General features: G+C 42.5%; 1 protein-coding gene, 1 non-coding gene and 1 pseudogene across 2 annotated transcripts in view; all 3 read left to right on the forward strand.

Moving 5' to 3' along the window:
- The window catches only part of LOC141192393 (uncharacterized), a 240,367-nt gene that overhangs the window by 16,569 nt on the left and 206,032 nt on the right, over positions 1 to 17,766 (forward strand). The gene's annotated exons all lie outside the window — the stretch shown is intronic.
- LOC141192345 (uncharacterized) overlaps positions 1 to 17,766 on the forward strand; it is a 68,802-nt pseudogene that overhangs the window by 9,892 nt on the left and 41,144 nt on the right.
- Positions 1,413 to 1,527, forward strand: LOC141192405 (U5 spliceosomal RNA). Its single transcript, XR_012265878.1, has one exon. It is a non-coding gene; the product is annotated as a U5 spliceosomal RNA (small nuclear RNA).

A 17,766-nucleotide genomic window follows, 5' to 3' on the forward strand; every position in this document is an offset into this window, starting at 1 on the left:
CCTATAATTATCTGTATGTAAAGAATGAATTCAGTCCCTGTATGTGTTTCCTACAGATCTATCCAGTAAGAGGACAACACCAGAGAGATGTCCCCGTCCTCTTCTTCCACAGGACTGTAAACAAGAAGATCCCAATGTTCCTCAGGATCATCAGGTAGATGGAGAGAAGGTGTCATGAGATCTCCCCTATGATGTGTAGACGGCTGTGAAGGTCTTGTGTTCAGTCTTGTTTTATCCACCAGTATTATGTGTTTTCCTTTTGTGTAATGAGAACGGTGGAGATGGCAGGATTAGAGTTGATCATAGATGTGACTTCTCCATCTGTCTGTGACTTTTACAATATTTGTTTTAGGGTGAAGATCTGACCCATATTAATACTACAGAGACATATGTGAGGGGTGATGAGCGGTGTAAAGAGGAGATTCCTACATATGACTACCCAGGTGAGTAGTAACCACTAAATGCTGAGAAGTCACAGATTCTTCTCAGTCACCGGCTGTGGCTGCTTTATCGGTTGTGTAGTCCGGCTGTATCACAATCGTGTGATCACCATTTTGCCTCTAGACCACAACATTCTCTTCCACCCAAAACTGTTCAAATGATTTTGGGCATTGAAACCCTTTTCCATAGAACTTACAACCTGGAGGATCCACCTACTCCCTGTGATTAGGAGACGTTACCTGCCCAGATCTGTAAACCACAAAGCCAGAAAATCACTTGAAGAAAAATATTATGATGGTCCTGTAAGAGAAAGCGGAGGGTAATGATGCTGTTGGCTTCCTAGAACCCTGATATCTTATTGGTTGAATCTACCTTCTCTCCCTTCTGTGCTGCTGAATGTCCTCATATGGTCCCTACAAGACCAGGTCCAGTCTTTCTGGCCAAACTTCACTTTTATGATCGACAACATTAAATGTGCAGTGAGGCCAAGTGTGAATTTCTGTATAATAACAACAGAGTTTCCCTTTATCCTGACTTTTCAATTTCTTTTAAAACCGACTAACTTCAAACCAGATTGTGATAAACTATACAGAAAACATTACACCTGTGCCATGATATATCTCTAAGCTAAATTTAAGACGCCTCATCTCTGCATTATTATAAAAAGTTCACTTTAAATGTCTAATATTTGTTCTTGAAACTCATCGGATAGAAAATATTGTCCCTTATCATAGTTTAGATTGCCAAGAGCCACCGAGCCCCATACTCTAATTACCCCAGAGAGGTTTCACCACTAGTTACTCATTTATTACTGATGGAGACTGTTCAGTTTGATCATTTCAGTAGATGTGTTATTGTCTATACTCACAGTTTTTACTATAGTAGTTAGTGCCCAAAATACTCTGATTTAACCCCTTCCTGCAGACAGTTTTGTGTTCCTATCTGGGCCCATTTTTCAAATCTATGGAAAAATACTCTGGCTTCTCTTCAGAACGTAAAAATCTTTCGCCTTTACTAAAGATTTCCATGGAGAGGAGCAAAACTGAGTTTTGTGGAGATATTTTTTTTTTTTTTTTTTAAGCACAAATTGAGAGATTACGTGGAATTTTACTTTGATTTTACAGAATGTCTGCAAAACTGCTGAATGGTTTGTGGTATCGTGGTATTTATATTCTGGGCGTTGACTGAATGCTTTTGCTTTTTTTGTTTTACCCTTAACTGAAGGATGCTCTGAAAATGGAAAGAAAAAAACAACCACAAAGAGCTGAGAAATGGAGAGCTTCATCTGCTCCCCCAAACCCGCTATGTGGTTAAACCACTAAACCCGTTAAAGAGGTTATGTACGGTTGTCCTGAGGAAGGAGTCGGTGGTCTCTGAAACGCGTAGACAATAAACCTACATTTTTATCCATACTAATGGTTTGTCGTGACTCCAGAGAACGCAGAAACAACTTCTTTTCCCAGCACCTATCTCTGACATTTTTCAAATCTGACGTGTGTGACTTTATATGGTGATAACTTTGGAATTCTTCACAAAGGATAATAGGAAACAAATGGACCTTACAAATAATATTCCATCTTCTCTTGAATCTGACAATCCCCTATATACGGTTGTACACTACTGTCTGGGCACATGGCAGGTTAAGAAGTGGAGGAGTGACATTTAGCTATTTGAATGCAGATCTTGCTGGGATAGTTTGCAGACACAATGTATTGGGGGCACTGTTCATGGTCACATGGCAGCTCAAAAGATGGCCACCACGAACAGGCTTAGCGCTATCTACTGCATTTTCCAGATACCAGGGTTTGCCTTGCTCATCATCCTATAACCCGTCTACATGGATTTGGACTTAGACAGAGACCCCCTAAGCTTGGGCCACAGTGTTACCTAATGTTCTGTGATGTGAGATGGCAAGAAGAATAGTCAGATAGCCGGGTCAGAACACGGAGGTCAGAGAAAATACAAAATCACACAAAAGTAGTCCGTAAACGGGCCGAGGTCACAACAGAAACAAATACACAAGCCGGGAGCTGAGCACAGAGGACTGAACCAGAGGAGGACAAGGCTGTATCTGGCAGCTTCCAGCTTTAGTAGGGTGCGGTGCTTTCCTGTTGGCTGAAGCAGGGGGCAGATTACTCCAGCTGGACAGCACACACACCCATACTGCCAGACTGTATGGTACTACAGGTCCCAAGCACCCTAATCTTAGTGGCTGGACAGAGCCTGCACGGTCCAGAGCTTCTGGTTCTGATGTCTCCTCCATCACCAGCGCCGCCTGCAGTATGAATAAGGCGGCTCCTGGTGACAGAAGCAGACGTCGCAGGACCAGATCCCAGAGGAGACACACCATGTGACCAAAATGCAGAAAACCAGAGCAGTGGAAATCCCCATAAAGTGACACTATTTTGGAAATTATAACCCTCAGTGAAATAATCTATAGGAGTAGTGACTGTTTTGACTCCACAAGCACTTTCCAGAAATTAGCACGCAGTGGATGATGGAGAGTGAAAATTACAAATATCTAATTTCATTACCCAACACATAGTGCCCAGATTGTGCTCCAGGAGACACACACCATCAATTAAGTGGGTTCTTCTCACTATAGTAATGTCAAATACATGGATGCTAAATGTGTTTTGGGTGCACTGCAAGGCTCAGAAGTGAGGGGGAGATCTGACTTTGGGAGAGCGGATATTGCTGGATTGGTTTATGGAAGCCATGTTGCTTTTCAAAAGCCTTTGAGCCACTAATAATGTGGAAACCTCTGGTTTTCCATTGACAGATGATGGACCTGAGTGGGGACTTGTTTTTTGTGAGATGAGTAGAAGTTATTATTGATATTATTTTCCCCTACATAACATTGTTTGGTGGCTTTTTATTCCATATTTGGGAGGCAGAATTAACAAACAGTTGAACACTACGATCCACTGGTTCATCCTATGAGGTTTTCTATTAAACTGTGAACTGTTATTGTCTTGGTGAATAATGACGGCTAACATAGGGCAAAATTTAAAAAAATCACATAAAAAGATACAGCCTTACTAACACCAATAATCGTACCAATTCATGGAGAGGGTGGTTGCCTAGTATTAAAGATGCACACAGATGAAGCTTGCATAGGACGCCAGTCACACAGGTAGGTTTGATGCACTGTGTCTGGCTTAGGATACTGATGATGTCCATACTGGGCAGAAAGGCTGCCCAGCACTATATAAGTGCACCCCAGTACACCCAACCAACACTAAAATGCTAGTGCATTTGTTATCTGATTTGGTGTTGGTAAAGCTTATTTTTCTGTGATGTTTTCTTGGTAGATAATGATACTTTTACATAAAGTGCATTTTTACGGAGAGTTTAAGTAGAAATATTCAACAATATAAATTTTAAGGATATGTTATCCATAAATAATAATTGGTTTTATTCTTAGCAGATGACTGTACCAGGAGATCAGAGGGACAGCTGACATCTTCAATTTTTAAATCAGATGATCTTGAGATCCTACAGGATACAATTGAAGTGAATGCTATTACTCCAGATATACCATCATCCCTTCACAGCAAAGATCTGTCATCTGTTCCTTTGAAACAGGTCCTGTCTTCTGATTCATTACCGACTACTAAGGAAAATCAAAGTCACAAAATAAGCATTAAAAAACAAATTGCTCCTAAAGCAAAGAAGCCATTTTCATGTTCAGAGTATGGAAATAGTTTTTCCCTCGAAAAGTCTTTTCTTAAACATCAAAGCATTCACACAGCAGAGAATAGATTTTTATGTTTCAACTGTGGGAAATTTTTTAACCAGAAATCAAATCTTGTTAATCACCAGAGAAGTCACACAGAGGAGAAGCCATTTTCTTGTTCAGAAAGTGGAAATTGTTTTACAGAGAAATCAAGTTTAATCAGACATCAGATAACTCACACAGGGGAGAAGCCTTTTTCCTGTTCAAAATGTGGAAAATGTTTTAGCCGGAAATCAGGTTTGGTTAAACACAAAAGAACTCACACAGGGGAGAAGCCCTTTTCCTGTTCAGAATGTGGGAAATGTTATAACCAGAAATCAGATTTGGTTAAGCACCAGAGAACTCACACACATGAGAAGCCTTTTTCCTGTTCAGAATGTGGAAAATGTTTTAGCCGGAAATCAGATTTGGTTAAGCACAAGAGAACTCACACAGGGGAGAAGCCTTTTTCCTGTTCAGAATGTGGAAAATGTTGTAGCCAGAAATCAGGTTTGGTTAAGCACAAGAGAACTCACACAGGGGAGAAGCATTTTTCCTGTTCAGAATGTGGGAAATGTTTTAACCAGAAATCAGATTTGGTTAAGCACCAGAGAACTCACACACATGAGAAGCCTTTTTCGTGTTCAGAATGTTGAAAATGTTTTAGCTGGAAATCAGATTTGGTTAAGCACCAGAGAATTCACACAGGGGAGAAGCCTTTTTGCTGTTCAGAATGTGGGAAATGTTTTAACCAGAAATCAGATTTGGTTAATCACCAGAGAACTCACACAGGGGAAAAACCTTTTTCCTGTTCAGAATGTGGGAAATGTTTTAACCTGAAATCAGATTTGGTTAAGCACCAGAGAACTCACACAGGGGAGAAACCTTTTTGCTGTTCAGAATGTGGGAAATGTTTTAAAGATAAATCAGTTTTGGTTAAGCACAACAGAACTCACACAGGGGAGAAGCCTTTTTTCTGTTCAGAATGTGGGAAATGTTTTAACCAGAAATCAGATTTGGTTAAGCACCAGAGAATTCACACAGGGGAGAAGCCTTTTTGCTGTTCAGAATGTGGGAAATGTTTTAACCATAAATCAGATTTGGTTAATCACCAGCGAACTCACACAGGGGAGAAGCCTTTTCCCTGTTCAGAATGTGGGAAATGTTTTATTCAGAAATCAGATTTGGTTAAGCACCAGAGAACTCACACAGGGGAGAAACCTTTTTCCTGTTCAGAATGTGGGAAATGTTTTAAAGATAAATCAGATTTGGTTAAGCACCAGAGAACTCACACAGGGGAGAAACCTTTTTCCTGTTCAGAATGTGGGAAATGTTTTGTGAAGAAATCATCACTTCTTAGTCACCAGAGAACTCACACAGACGAGAAGCCATTTTCATGTTCTTAATGTGGGAAATGTTTTACACGGAAATCAACTCTTAACAAACTTCAGTGAAGTCACACAGGGGAGAAGCCTTTTTCATTTTTAACCAAAAATTGTATCTTCATAAAAGGGGTTGTCCACTACTAGATCAACTCTATCTCATTCATTATGTTTGGCCTTGTTAAAATAAAAACACACATACACACTCCCTGTTCTGGCGCCGCTTCCATCGCGTTTCCGTAAGGATGTTACATCACACAATCCTGCCCCCAATCACCGCCACCTTCAGACGTATTATACATCAACAGGAAGGACATGGCCTGGACATAGCACCAAGAGAATGCACACACTGAAAGCACTCTCTTCAGACCGTGTTCTTGGGGGAATTATAAGCAATTTACAGCCTCAAACATGCAGTCCGATATGGGAAAGAAAGAAGAGATCAGAGTTTAATCTGAGGTCCTCCACCTCTGTCAGCATGTCTGGTATGCAGCGTTTCTTATGGAAGGTCTTATCTTCCTGCTCCATTACTGCCTCACCTCAGCGTGGAAAAAGAAGCAGTCTTAACCTTCATGATGCCAGAAAGCTCCAGCCTGTAAGTCCTGCACCAACTTCTCTCTTAATGTAGGCCTCACAGGAAAACAGCTCCACAAATCTCCCTTTTTCTCACCAAAGCCCCCATACTGAGCAGTGCTTGCTTCACAGGGACATTTACCCCCCAGCCACAGGTTATTCTGATATGGGGAACAACATAACTTATTTGTATATCAGATTGCGTCTATCCCTACTAAAGAAGATATGGAGCAATATATTCAGAGGCTGGAGACCACATCCAATACTGAAATACGTCCCCTCACTTCTATCCTGTCACAGCTTACTGACAAGGTACAGAGATTAGAGGATATTGTCGTCCAAGTTAGAGGCCATCATAATGCTCAGAAACTAACACTGGATCTTCACAGACAGTAAATAAACCATCTGTTTAATATGGTTGATGATCAAGAAAATCACAATAATATCTGGATAAGGGGTATACCTGAAAGCATCAATGCACAAGCGATCATGCCAACACTGTGATCATTATTCATAATATCCTTGGTGATCCTATTGATAAGGAGCTGGAGATTTAAAAGGTGCACCGTACAATAGGCAATCATGGCCCAGATCCTGAGTGTCCAAGGGACATTATCTGTCGCATACATTTTTTTCAATGTAAAAGAGGCCATTGTGAGGAAAGCAGAGGAGTTGGATCCTGCTGATTTAAATGGAAAACACATATAATTGCTCACATATCTATCCTGAATGACACTTGCTAAAAGAAGGGTATTGAAACCACTACTTGATGCCATCCGGGAAAATGGCCTGATGTACTCCTGGGGGTACCCATTACAGCTGTATATTTTCAAAGATCCAAGCAACATGAGACCTATTTGTGATGCCCTGGACATTCCATATATCTGACTGGCCACCTGCTCCACCATTGCCACAGAGACTTCCAGCAAATCACAGAAGGCGTTCAATGGATCAGGAACTTGATGGTGATGCAGCAGGTGGGAAAGGAACCTGCCAATCATATGAGCTCCTGAAATGAATCTGGTCTTCCCTGATGAGAGACAGTTTGCAGATGCTTACTTATTTCTTTAAGCATATAATTAGATATATCTAAATAGAGCATTAGGTGCCACTCTTCCACTATATAGAATGTCTAAGTTCATATAAGATCTTAGACCAGGATACAGTGCCTACAAGTAGTATTCAACCCCCTGCAGATTTAGCTGGTTGACACATGCGGAATTAACTTGGCATTGTGACATTTGTACTGTAGATCAGCCTGGAAGTGGGAAATGCACTGCAGCAACTTTTTTTTTTTTTTTTTTTTTTTTTTTTAAACGTTAAAAGTTAATTCAGAGTGTCATTTATTATTCAACCCCTCAAACCACAAGAATTCTGTTTGGTCCCCCTAAAGTATTAAGAAGTAGTTCAGGCACCAAGAATAATGAGCTTCACATGTGTGGATTAAAGATCTCTTTTGCCAGCCTTTTCTGACTATTTAAGACCCTCCCCAAACTTGTGAACAGCACTCAGACATGGTCAACATGGGAAAGACAAAGGAGCATTCCAAGGCCATCAGAGACAAGATCGTGGAGGGTCACAAGGCTGGCAAGGGGTACAAAACCCTTTCCAAGGAGTTGGGCCTACCTGTCTCCACTGTTGGGAGCATCATCTGTAAGTGGAAGGCTTATGGAACTACTGTTAGCCTTCCACGGCCTGGACAGCCTTTGAAAGTGTCCTCCCGTGCCGAGGCCAGGCTTGTCCGAAGAGTCAAGGCTAACCCAAGGACAACAAGGAAGGAGCTCCGGGAAGATCTCATGGCAGTGGGGACATTGGTTTCAGTCAATACCATAAGTAACGTACTCCACCTCAATGGTCTCCGTTCCAGACGAGCCCTTAAGGTACCTTTACTTTCAAAGCGTCATGTCAAGGCTTGTCTACAGTTTGCTCATGATCACTTGGAGGACTCTGAGACAGACTGGTTCAAGATTCTATGGTCTGATGAGACCAAGATCGAGATCTTTGGTGCCAACCACACACGTGACGTTTGGAGACTGGATGGCACTGCATACGACCCCAAGAATACCATCCCTACAGTCAAGCATGGTGGTGGCAGCATCATGCTGTGGGGCTGTTTCTCTGCCAAGGGGCCTGGCCATCTGGTCCGCATCCATGGGAAGATGGATAGCACGGTCTACCTAGAGATTTTGGCCAAGAACCTCCGCTCCTCCATCAAGGATCTTAAGATGGGTCGTAATTTCATCTTCCAACAAGACAACAACCCAAAGCACACAGCCAAGAAAACCAAGGCCTGGTTCAAGAGGGAAAAAGTCAAGGTGTTGGAGTGGCCTAGTCACTCTCCTGACCTTAACCCAATTGAAAACTTGTGGAAGGAGCTCAAGAATAAAGTCCACATGAGACACCCAAAGAACCTAGATAACTTGGAGAAGATCTGCATGGAGGAGTGGGCCAAGATAACTCCACAGACCTGTGCCGGCCTGATCAGGTCTTATAAAAGACGATTATTAGCTGTAATTGGAAACAAGGGTTATTCCACAAAATATTAAACATAGGGGTTGAATAATAATTGACCCACACTTTTATGTTTAAAATTTAATAAAATTCAACTGAGCAACATAACTTTTTGGTTTGTAAGATTTATGCTTCTGTTCATAAAACCTACTCTCGTTTGCAGTTTGAAGGCTCTAACTTATTTGCATCTTATCAAACCAGCTAAATCTGCAGGGGGTTGAATACTACTTGTAGGCACTGTATAAGTTGAGTTCACATGATACTACTGTTATATCAGGCTTTATTACTTTACTTGCTTTATATTCCATGGTTCCACCTAATAGGAATCCTAGAACTGAAAGTTTGACTTGCGCCTGTAAAGACAACCCCCAGTTAGGGACTTGCATTGGGATCTGCTTGTTTCACAATTTCCTACTGTTTTGATATATTCATAATCTATACTTCTTAGACACTGAGAGGTAGACGTTACTATCTACCGTCTATACTTCCTCTCTTAATCTTTCTCTCTTCCATTCCTCCTTTTTTTCATATAATATGGCACAACTCAAAACTTGTTCATTGAATGTCAGAGGACTTAATGTTCCAGAGAAAGGAGCTCAAGTGTTTTATCAAAGGCATAAACAGCACGTACATTTTCTCTTTCTTCAGGAGTCACACTTTAGAGGCGATCATATACTGTACCTCAGATTACTAATAGATATTATTCATCTTGGCGTCCCAGAAAAATGCTGTTTTAAAGGCTAAGGTGCTGAGTATCGGCCGCCACAGATCACTGCTGCATACTATTGTAGAAACTCTGTCTGACACGGAGGGGAGGTATATGTTTGTTAAGATCTCCATATACTCCAAAATTTTGACTTTGGCAAACTTCTATCTCCCTAATTGTGACCAAATTGAGACATGCCGTCATTACTTAAACAAACTAAAATATTTTGCGGAGGACGTTATCATCATTGGAGGTGACTTTAAATTTGTCTTGGATCCTTCTTTAGACGCGTCCCGGGGCTGGAGTCACCAATCTAAAACACAAACAAAAGCTTTGCTAATTGTGCTTTGGTCTCAACCGATTGATGTATGGATGATACTACATCCAGACGTAAAGGATTATACGTCTCCTTTACACAATATGCATAGCCATATAGTCCTTTTCTTAATTAGCCGTCACTTGCCTACATGGCAACCTACATCTCAGGTAGGAACTGCTGTATGGTCAGATCATGCTCCTGTATATTGTAACTAGCTATTGAACCCGTTCTATGCCCGGGTGGCGAGCATTTTTGGTATATAGTCTCCCATGCTGGTATGTGCTGCCCCCCTCCTGGTATTTCTGCTGCCCCCACCATCCTATCCCGGTATGCATGGCACCCCTCATCCCCATCCTGGTATGCATGGCACCCCTCATCCCCATCCTGGTATGCATGACACCCCTCATTCCCAATCCTGTTATGCATAGCACCCCTCACCCCCAATCCTGGTATGCATGGCACCCCTCATCCCCTATCCTGATATGCATGGCACCCCTTATCCCCAATCTGTGGAGCATTGTAATGGCGAATCAGATTACTGTGGAGCATTGTAATGGCGAATCAGAATACTGTGGAGCATTGTAATGGCGAATCAGATTACTGTGGAGCATTGTAATGCCGAATCAGATTACTGTGGAGCATTGTAATGGCGAATCAGATTACTGTGGAGCATTGTAATGGCGAATCAGATTAGATGGAACGTACAAATCCATGATATCCAAGAGCTGAATGTATAACAGATCAATGGCAATGGGAGACGTCTGCATAGAGTCTGATGGAGAACCTGATCGTGAGGCTATAGATGGAGCAAGCATTTCTATCTGTATCAACGAAAAACAGGTAATTACATTATAATAAAACTGACAAAAACAAATATCTGATGCAGAACTAAATCGTGAAGCTGTGGATGTAGCGGGAATGTAGCGCCGGCGTCCCTGCCCTCTGCTAGGCAGGGACGCTGCTCCCCTCACCTCTCTGCTCCGTGCCCGGCGTCCTCCTCCCGCTCTGCTGGCAGCGCGCGCTCCTTCCCGGCCACTGTGCTTAGGGCGCGCGCGCGCGCTCTCCCTCCCTCTTAAAGGGGCCGCGCGCGCTGTCCTAAGGAGTCCCCGGCCAATGGCCGGAGGACTTCACCATATATAAGGCACCTCCTCCAAAATGGAGGTGCCCGAGGAATGTTGTTGCACTGTTCACTACTCTGCTTCAGCCCTCAGGTCCCGTTGCCAGTTACCTGCCAGATACCTGCCAGATTCCTGCCAGCTTGCTGTCTTATTCCTGCCTGATATTCTGCTACCTGCCTGCTAGCCTGAGGTCCGACGGTCTGCCTTACTACTACTGTCAGTCTGTCTAAGGACCAGCTTGCCCGCTCACCTGGGAGCGCACATCAACTACCTGCCTGCTTGCCTGAGGTCCGACGGTCTGCCTTCCAACTCTTGTCAGTCTGTCTATGGACCAGCTTGCCCGCTCACCTGGGAGCGCACATCTGCTACCTGCCTGCTAGCCTACCTGGAGGCTCTGCCGTCACGTGCTGTAACCACCTGCCTGTCCAGTGACTCCTGCCCGCTCACCTGGGAGCGCTCATCTGCTGCCTGTCTGCTAGCCTACCTGGAGGCTCTGCCGTCACGTGCTGTGACCACCCGCCTGTCCAGAGACTTCTGCCCGCTCACCTGGGAGCGCTCATCTGCCGCCTGTCTGTTGGTCTTCCTGGAGGCTCCGCCGTCACATGCTGTGACCACCCGTTTATCCAGAGACTCTCGCCTGCTCACCTGGGAGCTCACGTCTACCATCAGCCGCCACAGGTCGTACCAACCCTTTACCCAGAGACTGCCCCGGTCACTTGCCGTGACCATCTGCCCGTTCACCCAGAGACTGCCCTGGTCACTTGCCGTGACCATCTGCCCGTTCACCCAGAGACTGCCCCGGTCACTTGCCGTGACCATCTGCCCGTTCATCCAGAGACTGCCCCGGTCACTTGCCGTGACCTCCTGCCCGTTCTTCTAGAGACTGTCCCGGTCACCTGCTGTGACTGCCTGCCTGGTCGCCACCCGCTCCCTTACAAGGACCGCCCCCTTGTATAGTAGCTCAGAGGTTCCGCCTCCCAGACCCGTTACAGGGAATTTCTATCTGTATCAATGAAAAACAAATAATTAAATTATATTGCGAAAAAACAGACAAAAATAAATATATGAGAAATGGGAGATAAATAAGCTGCAGAACATTGCAATGGAAATACTCCGTCATTGCTGAAAAATCTTTAAGATATTTGCATCATTTATGTGCGTTCTGCGAAGATGAATCAGCGATGATAGCGCAAAATACAGAAAGGCAAATAAGTACACCGGCAAATAATAACCAGTAAAACACAAAATAAATTCAGAAAACCTGGAATGTCACCATATAGATGTCTGCTGGGAATAAACCAGTATGAATTTCATCAATAGATGTAAAACAGGTCATTGCGGAAATTCATTACCCGAAGGGTATTTAGTATTTACACGTCAGATCCGGAAGGCTTCACACATATTAAGGTGTTTCTGTCTGTTTCCACCCCTTACAGTATAATTAACTTTTTCAAGACCAAAGAAAGAACAATGTGTGAGATCATTATTCTGTATGGACACAAAATGTTTTGATGTCCCGGAGTATGTGCTATTAGAACTGTTGATATTGGAAATCTGCTCCGGTGCTCTCTATGAATCCTACCAATTTGTATAAAACAATGTTGTCCACTATTCTGGAGGAAGGCATTTATTTGTCGGTGTTTAATAACAAAATTCAGCACTGGCTGTTACCTGATTATCCCATTTTACCCATTTTTTATGGGCTCCCCAAAACACACAAGGGTATCTCCTCTCCCCCACCCTTCGCCCTATTATCTCGGGTATGGGTTCATTGAATGAGAATTTAAGCCAATGGCTGGTGAACACTTGTATCCTCTGGTTATTCCAACACCAGGCTATGTGAAAGATACTACGTCTGTCCTGAGGGTTTTTGACAGGTTTGTGTGGCAGGAAGAATATAGGTTTGTCACCAGCAATGTTGTCAACCTGTATTCCTCCATCCCTCACGCATTGGCCGTCATTACTGTTCAACACCATTTAAATAAATATAGTGGATATTCTGTGAATTTAAAAAGGTTCATTATAACATAAAATATTAATTGTCCCACAACAATTTTATGTTTGATTCTAAATATTATTTACAAGTATTGGGAGCCCCCATGGGCTACAAATTCTCACCATCTTTGGCTATTCTGTACATGTCGTGGTGGGAAGAAATCTACATTTTTTCTGATGATAATCCATTTTTTGAGCACATTTTTTGGTTTGGTAGATATGTTGATGATGTGCTTTTGGTATGGAGAGGTGACCCCCAGTTAGTGTCACAATTTGTTTTGTATTTGAATTCTTATTCCTTAAATTTAAAATGCACTGTCAGTGAACCTTTGATTTCCACTCCATTTCTGGATATTTTCCTGACAGGGATAGTAACATCTCATAAAGTGGACACCACACTCTATGGAAAACCTTTGTCAGGCAACACATTACAGTAATGTGTCTTTCAATTCTCAACTTACTCTATACAGTTCGCAGGGATGACTCAGTATAGGTGGAGGGAAGCACTCCCGATGCCGTTCAGCGAAAGTGACCCGTGCTACACAAAATATGTAACTTCCAACATAAGTGCTGATCCATCCTCTGTGGATTCTTTTATGCCTAAGTGAGACCTGCCCATATACCCCCTGTGATGACATCACGGGGGCTAGTCTCCAGCCTTCATATTTTTATTAGATATCTGTTTTTTGCAATAACTTATCGTGGGTTGATCGTAGAGGCCCGAAAGTGATCCCATATTTTCCGTTATGATTTTACCTTTCTCCAGAGACCACACACGGTATAGCTGCCGTCTTCTATTTTGTAACTTTTGCGCCACAGCTCCTTAGAGGGGCTTACAGCGACGGTTAAATATCCATATTGTTCCTTAGCGGACCCTGCCACCCAAAATATAGGCCCCATTATTATCGGACATATGGAACTTTAGTTATTTCATATCGGCTTTTGGCCGTCTGCAGGCCTTTGTTACATTCCCTTTCAAGCACTGGGAATACAACCTTCTCAGTTACCTGTAAATCTATCACAAGCCTGTGTTAATTGGGTTTGGTAGCAGCTTTTGGCCAGCATTTGCTTGCAAGGCCCTTCTCATGTGTGTGTTGATTTGTATAGAGGTCACTGGCCAAAGTGTCAGCTCTTCTCCCATGGACAATTAATATAGGGGAGGAGGGAAGAGGAGTCTGAGAGAGAGACTTCTTAATATCTATGACAGGGGAGAAGAAAAAGATTTTCAATATTTCCATGACAATCTGTTTTTCATTGATACAGATAGAAATGCTTGCTATACCTATAGCCTCACGATCAGGTTTTCCATCAGACTCTATGCAGACATCTCCCATTGCCATTGATCTGTTATACATTCAGCTCTTGGATATCATGGATTTGTACGTTCCATCTAATCTGATTCACCATTGCAATGCTCCACAGTAATCTCACCAGTGTTTTGTACATACTTGTTTTGTCTGTTTTACAATGATGCATCTATTTGCCTCCCGTTGATATGATAGATAATGCTCGGTATATCTGCGGCTCTATGATCCTTTGCCAGGATATTATGATTTGCACCAGATCAGATGCGGGTGTATTTCCTAACATCGGTGGTTTTCACACGAATTTCCTGCAATAAACAGTTTATATACAGGGTGGGATACAAATATGCATGAACAAGAGTATGAGGTTTAATTCTATGTTCCTTGTATGTAGTATTATTTGGCCACTGTCGTGGTAATATGTGGTCTGGTCATGGTGTGGTGGTATTTGCTCCTTGTATGTAGTATTATTTGGTCACTATGTGGTGATAATATGTGGTCTAGTCATGGTGTGTCAGTATTCTTTGTATGTGGTATTATTTGGTCACTAGGTGGTGTTAATATGTAGTCCGGCCATGGTGTGACGGTTTTTGTCCCTGTGAGAGAAAAGAATCCATTTTGAGTATGTGGTATCCATCTTGTCTTGTAACTTCTGTGTAATGGTGATCAAGTAACACTGATGGGCAGTGAGGTTTCACATTACTATTCACTTCCCTAAGGTTACTATTGGTTCATAGGTCAGAGAGAACTATTCCTTTGTCTCTGACCCTATTTAAAGTGCCACATGTGTTAATAAAGCAGAAGTCTTTCCTAGTACACCATTATAAGGCTGTGCTGTACTGATTTCCTCGAGATCTCGAAAATATAATTTTAATATTTGGAGTTCGGAAGGCATAGAAGAGAGCGTATTTCGCTCACAGAATTTGGTGCCGAAAAGTCCCGGGACTAGACGCGCATTATACCATCCGGATCAAGAGTGAGGAGGACCCTCCAGTAAAAGTGAATTCAAACGCTGCAGCATAGGGTAAGAAGCTTATTCTTACAATTGTATTTCACTTTTACTGCGAGCTGGTCACCTCCAATCCGGGTGAGTTATTTTTGCAATTAATAGTCTAGTCCAAGAACTGGGAAGAGTTACCTATGCCTTCTTGAACTGTGTGCATGTGATCTGATCAGTGTATGACTGTGATATAGTGGTACTTGTACTTAGAGGATTGCTGTGTTGCTGAATCTTGTTTGGCTGATGAGACTGATCATCTCACCAGAGGGGTATCTTATGGACCATTTCCGGGCTGTATTGTAGTATTTGTGGCTTTGTGACAGACTACTATACAGAATAATAGGATATGTGGCTGTGTGCCTGCCTATTGGACCCTTGGCTTTGTGCCTATTGTTGATATTGTGCTAGCACTGATTTTGAGGCAAGTATGGGAAACTTGTTGAGTAAATGAAGACAGAAACCCAATGGAAAGACAGCAAAAAGTAGAATGTGCAGATAATGTGAAGGCAAGGATGCCATAACGGATAGTAAAAGAGTGTTGAAATGACTGAAATTCCCCACACTATAAGTAAAAGTATTGTGCAAGTGCTTTTGACAATGGACTGAACGGACTTAATGAGACAGAATTAACAGTACCTCCTCCTTATAATGGACCAGGACAGTGGACATGTACAGTATTTGGGATGGAAAAATAACTGTTCAAATTGCAAGATAACTAAATCTAAATTAAATTCCCCAAATGCTCCTAGTTATAACAAAGACTCATGTGGTAGCTGATAGTACACCTCCTCCCCCAGAGCTAATTACATGGGATGGGGAGGGGGGAAGAGAGCAGTGAGAGGGGGGGGACTGATAGAGGATACTCTCACATACCAAGGTCCAGTGCTCCTCACACGAGGCATGGCCCCCCTCACAAGGTGATGAAACAACTGCCCTGATGAGAAGCCTGCTCCTTTTGCTAGACAAATTCAGCAGATACAGGGTATATAGAACTGAACATGGCAGGATTTAGAATTGTTAGTAGACGCAAAAGGAGGAGATGTGACTGCACATATTATAAAGCAAGAGACAGGACAGACAAAAGACTATCTGATTGACAGACCTGGAAAAGAATATTTACAGACTAATTAGAGTCAGGGGAAGACTATTGTAAGAAGTTGCAGCGTTGGGCATTGACAAACCAGAGAGGACAATCTATATCTTTAAATGACATCACTCAGGAAAAAGATGAGACTGTAGAAAAATATTTTGCCCGTTTACAGATGACTTGGACAGATATGGGATATTTACCAGGGGACACTCTTAATATACATATATTGGGAGATGCTTTTGTGGATGGGTTAAAGAAATCAATTAGAGAGGGACTTGTAAAAGCCCGCCCAGAGTGGAGGGGGAAGGACCCAAGGGATTTGTTACAAGTAGCCAAAGGGGTGGAGTAAGAGTTGATGCAAACTTGCAGAACAAAGAGAGTAAGTTTTTTTTTTTTTAACTATAGAAAAAGGTGGGGGGAGACAGGAGTGCAGCAGCCCCCACTCACATAGCAGATAGCTGGGAATGACTTTTTCCCTTCATCCTAATTATTGAAAGTCACTAGATAAAAACTATAACGACAGAAATTCAAATTTTAGAGGTTCTATTTCAATGATTAAAATGAACTCCAGGCATATTTTTACATTTTTGTTTTTTCCTTAATAGATACTGGGCAGCCGGGTCTGTATGCAATTAATGTTTTTCTTTGAGAAATCATCAAAGCATTTTATGGTGATTTACTTCGAAAATGCGTTCTTTTCCGCGCCTCTGCACCCAGACTGCCGGGATTTAGTTGTTTTTATTTATTTATTTTTCCTTGGTCATAAACAATTTTCATGGATGACAGTGCCATCACAAGGTGCTCAGAATTCACCGATAATGTCTACTTTTGCAATGTTTTCTCATTTTGAAAATTTGTTGACTCCTCCATATTTGGAGGTTGTGATGTTTTAGTTTAGAGTATGTAGTACGATTTATTACTTTGTCCTGTTCAAGTCTCATGTCAGGAGTCTATCTCACTTTTGTGATAGACCTCTAAAAAGAAACCACAGGTTTATCACCAGAAGGTAGTCTTCTTAGGACATGGCATGTCACAATACACCAGACATTTCACAGAGGAAAGAAAGGTCACAATACAGTAGGTTGCATTACCCAAAAACAGACAACTACAGAGACCAGTGGCCTACTACTCACCTCGGCTGGTTCCTGGTGCCAGGGGGGCACCCTCTTGTGTTACAGCCATTTCTGAGGTTCAAGCCATGATTGAAAAGGCCACAGAAATAGTTCTTGATTACAAAGTCACACTTTACACTCAACATGACTTTACATGGTGGCCTTAGTCAGGTAAATCCTAGGCACATTTCAATGACCCAGCTACTTCGTCTTCAATGTGCCCTCCTTATTTCCTCAAATGTAGAACGTACAGTTTTGAATCCAGTTACGCTTCTGCCATTGGATTCAAAAAGGGGGAAAAGATGGGGAAAATGAACTATTGCTAATGCAGATTTTGAGTTTTTTTGTAGATGGATCCAAATGCCAAGATGCTGGTCGGTTCTACACTGGATATGCTGTGGTCACACAACATGAGGTAATAAAAGCTGAACCACTCCCTCCTCACCTATCGGCACAGGAGGCAGAGCTGAGGGCACTCACTGAGGCGTGTAGAGCGG

Source organism: Phyllobates terribilis, unplaced genomic scaffold (genome assembly GCF_046119375.1).
Source record: "Phyllobates terribilis strain yellow unplaced genomic scaffold, ASM4611937v1 Scaffold_60__1_contigs__length_8166268, whole genome shotgun sequence".
Taxonomy (NCBI): Eukaryota; Metazoa; Chordata; class Amphibia; order Anura; family Dendrobatidae; genus Phyllobates; species Phyllobates terribilis.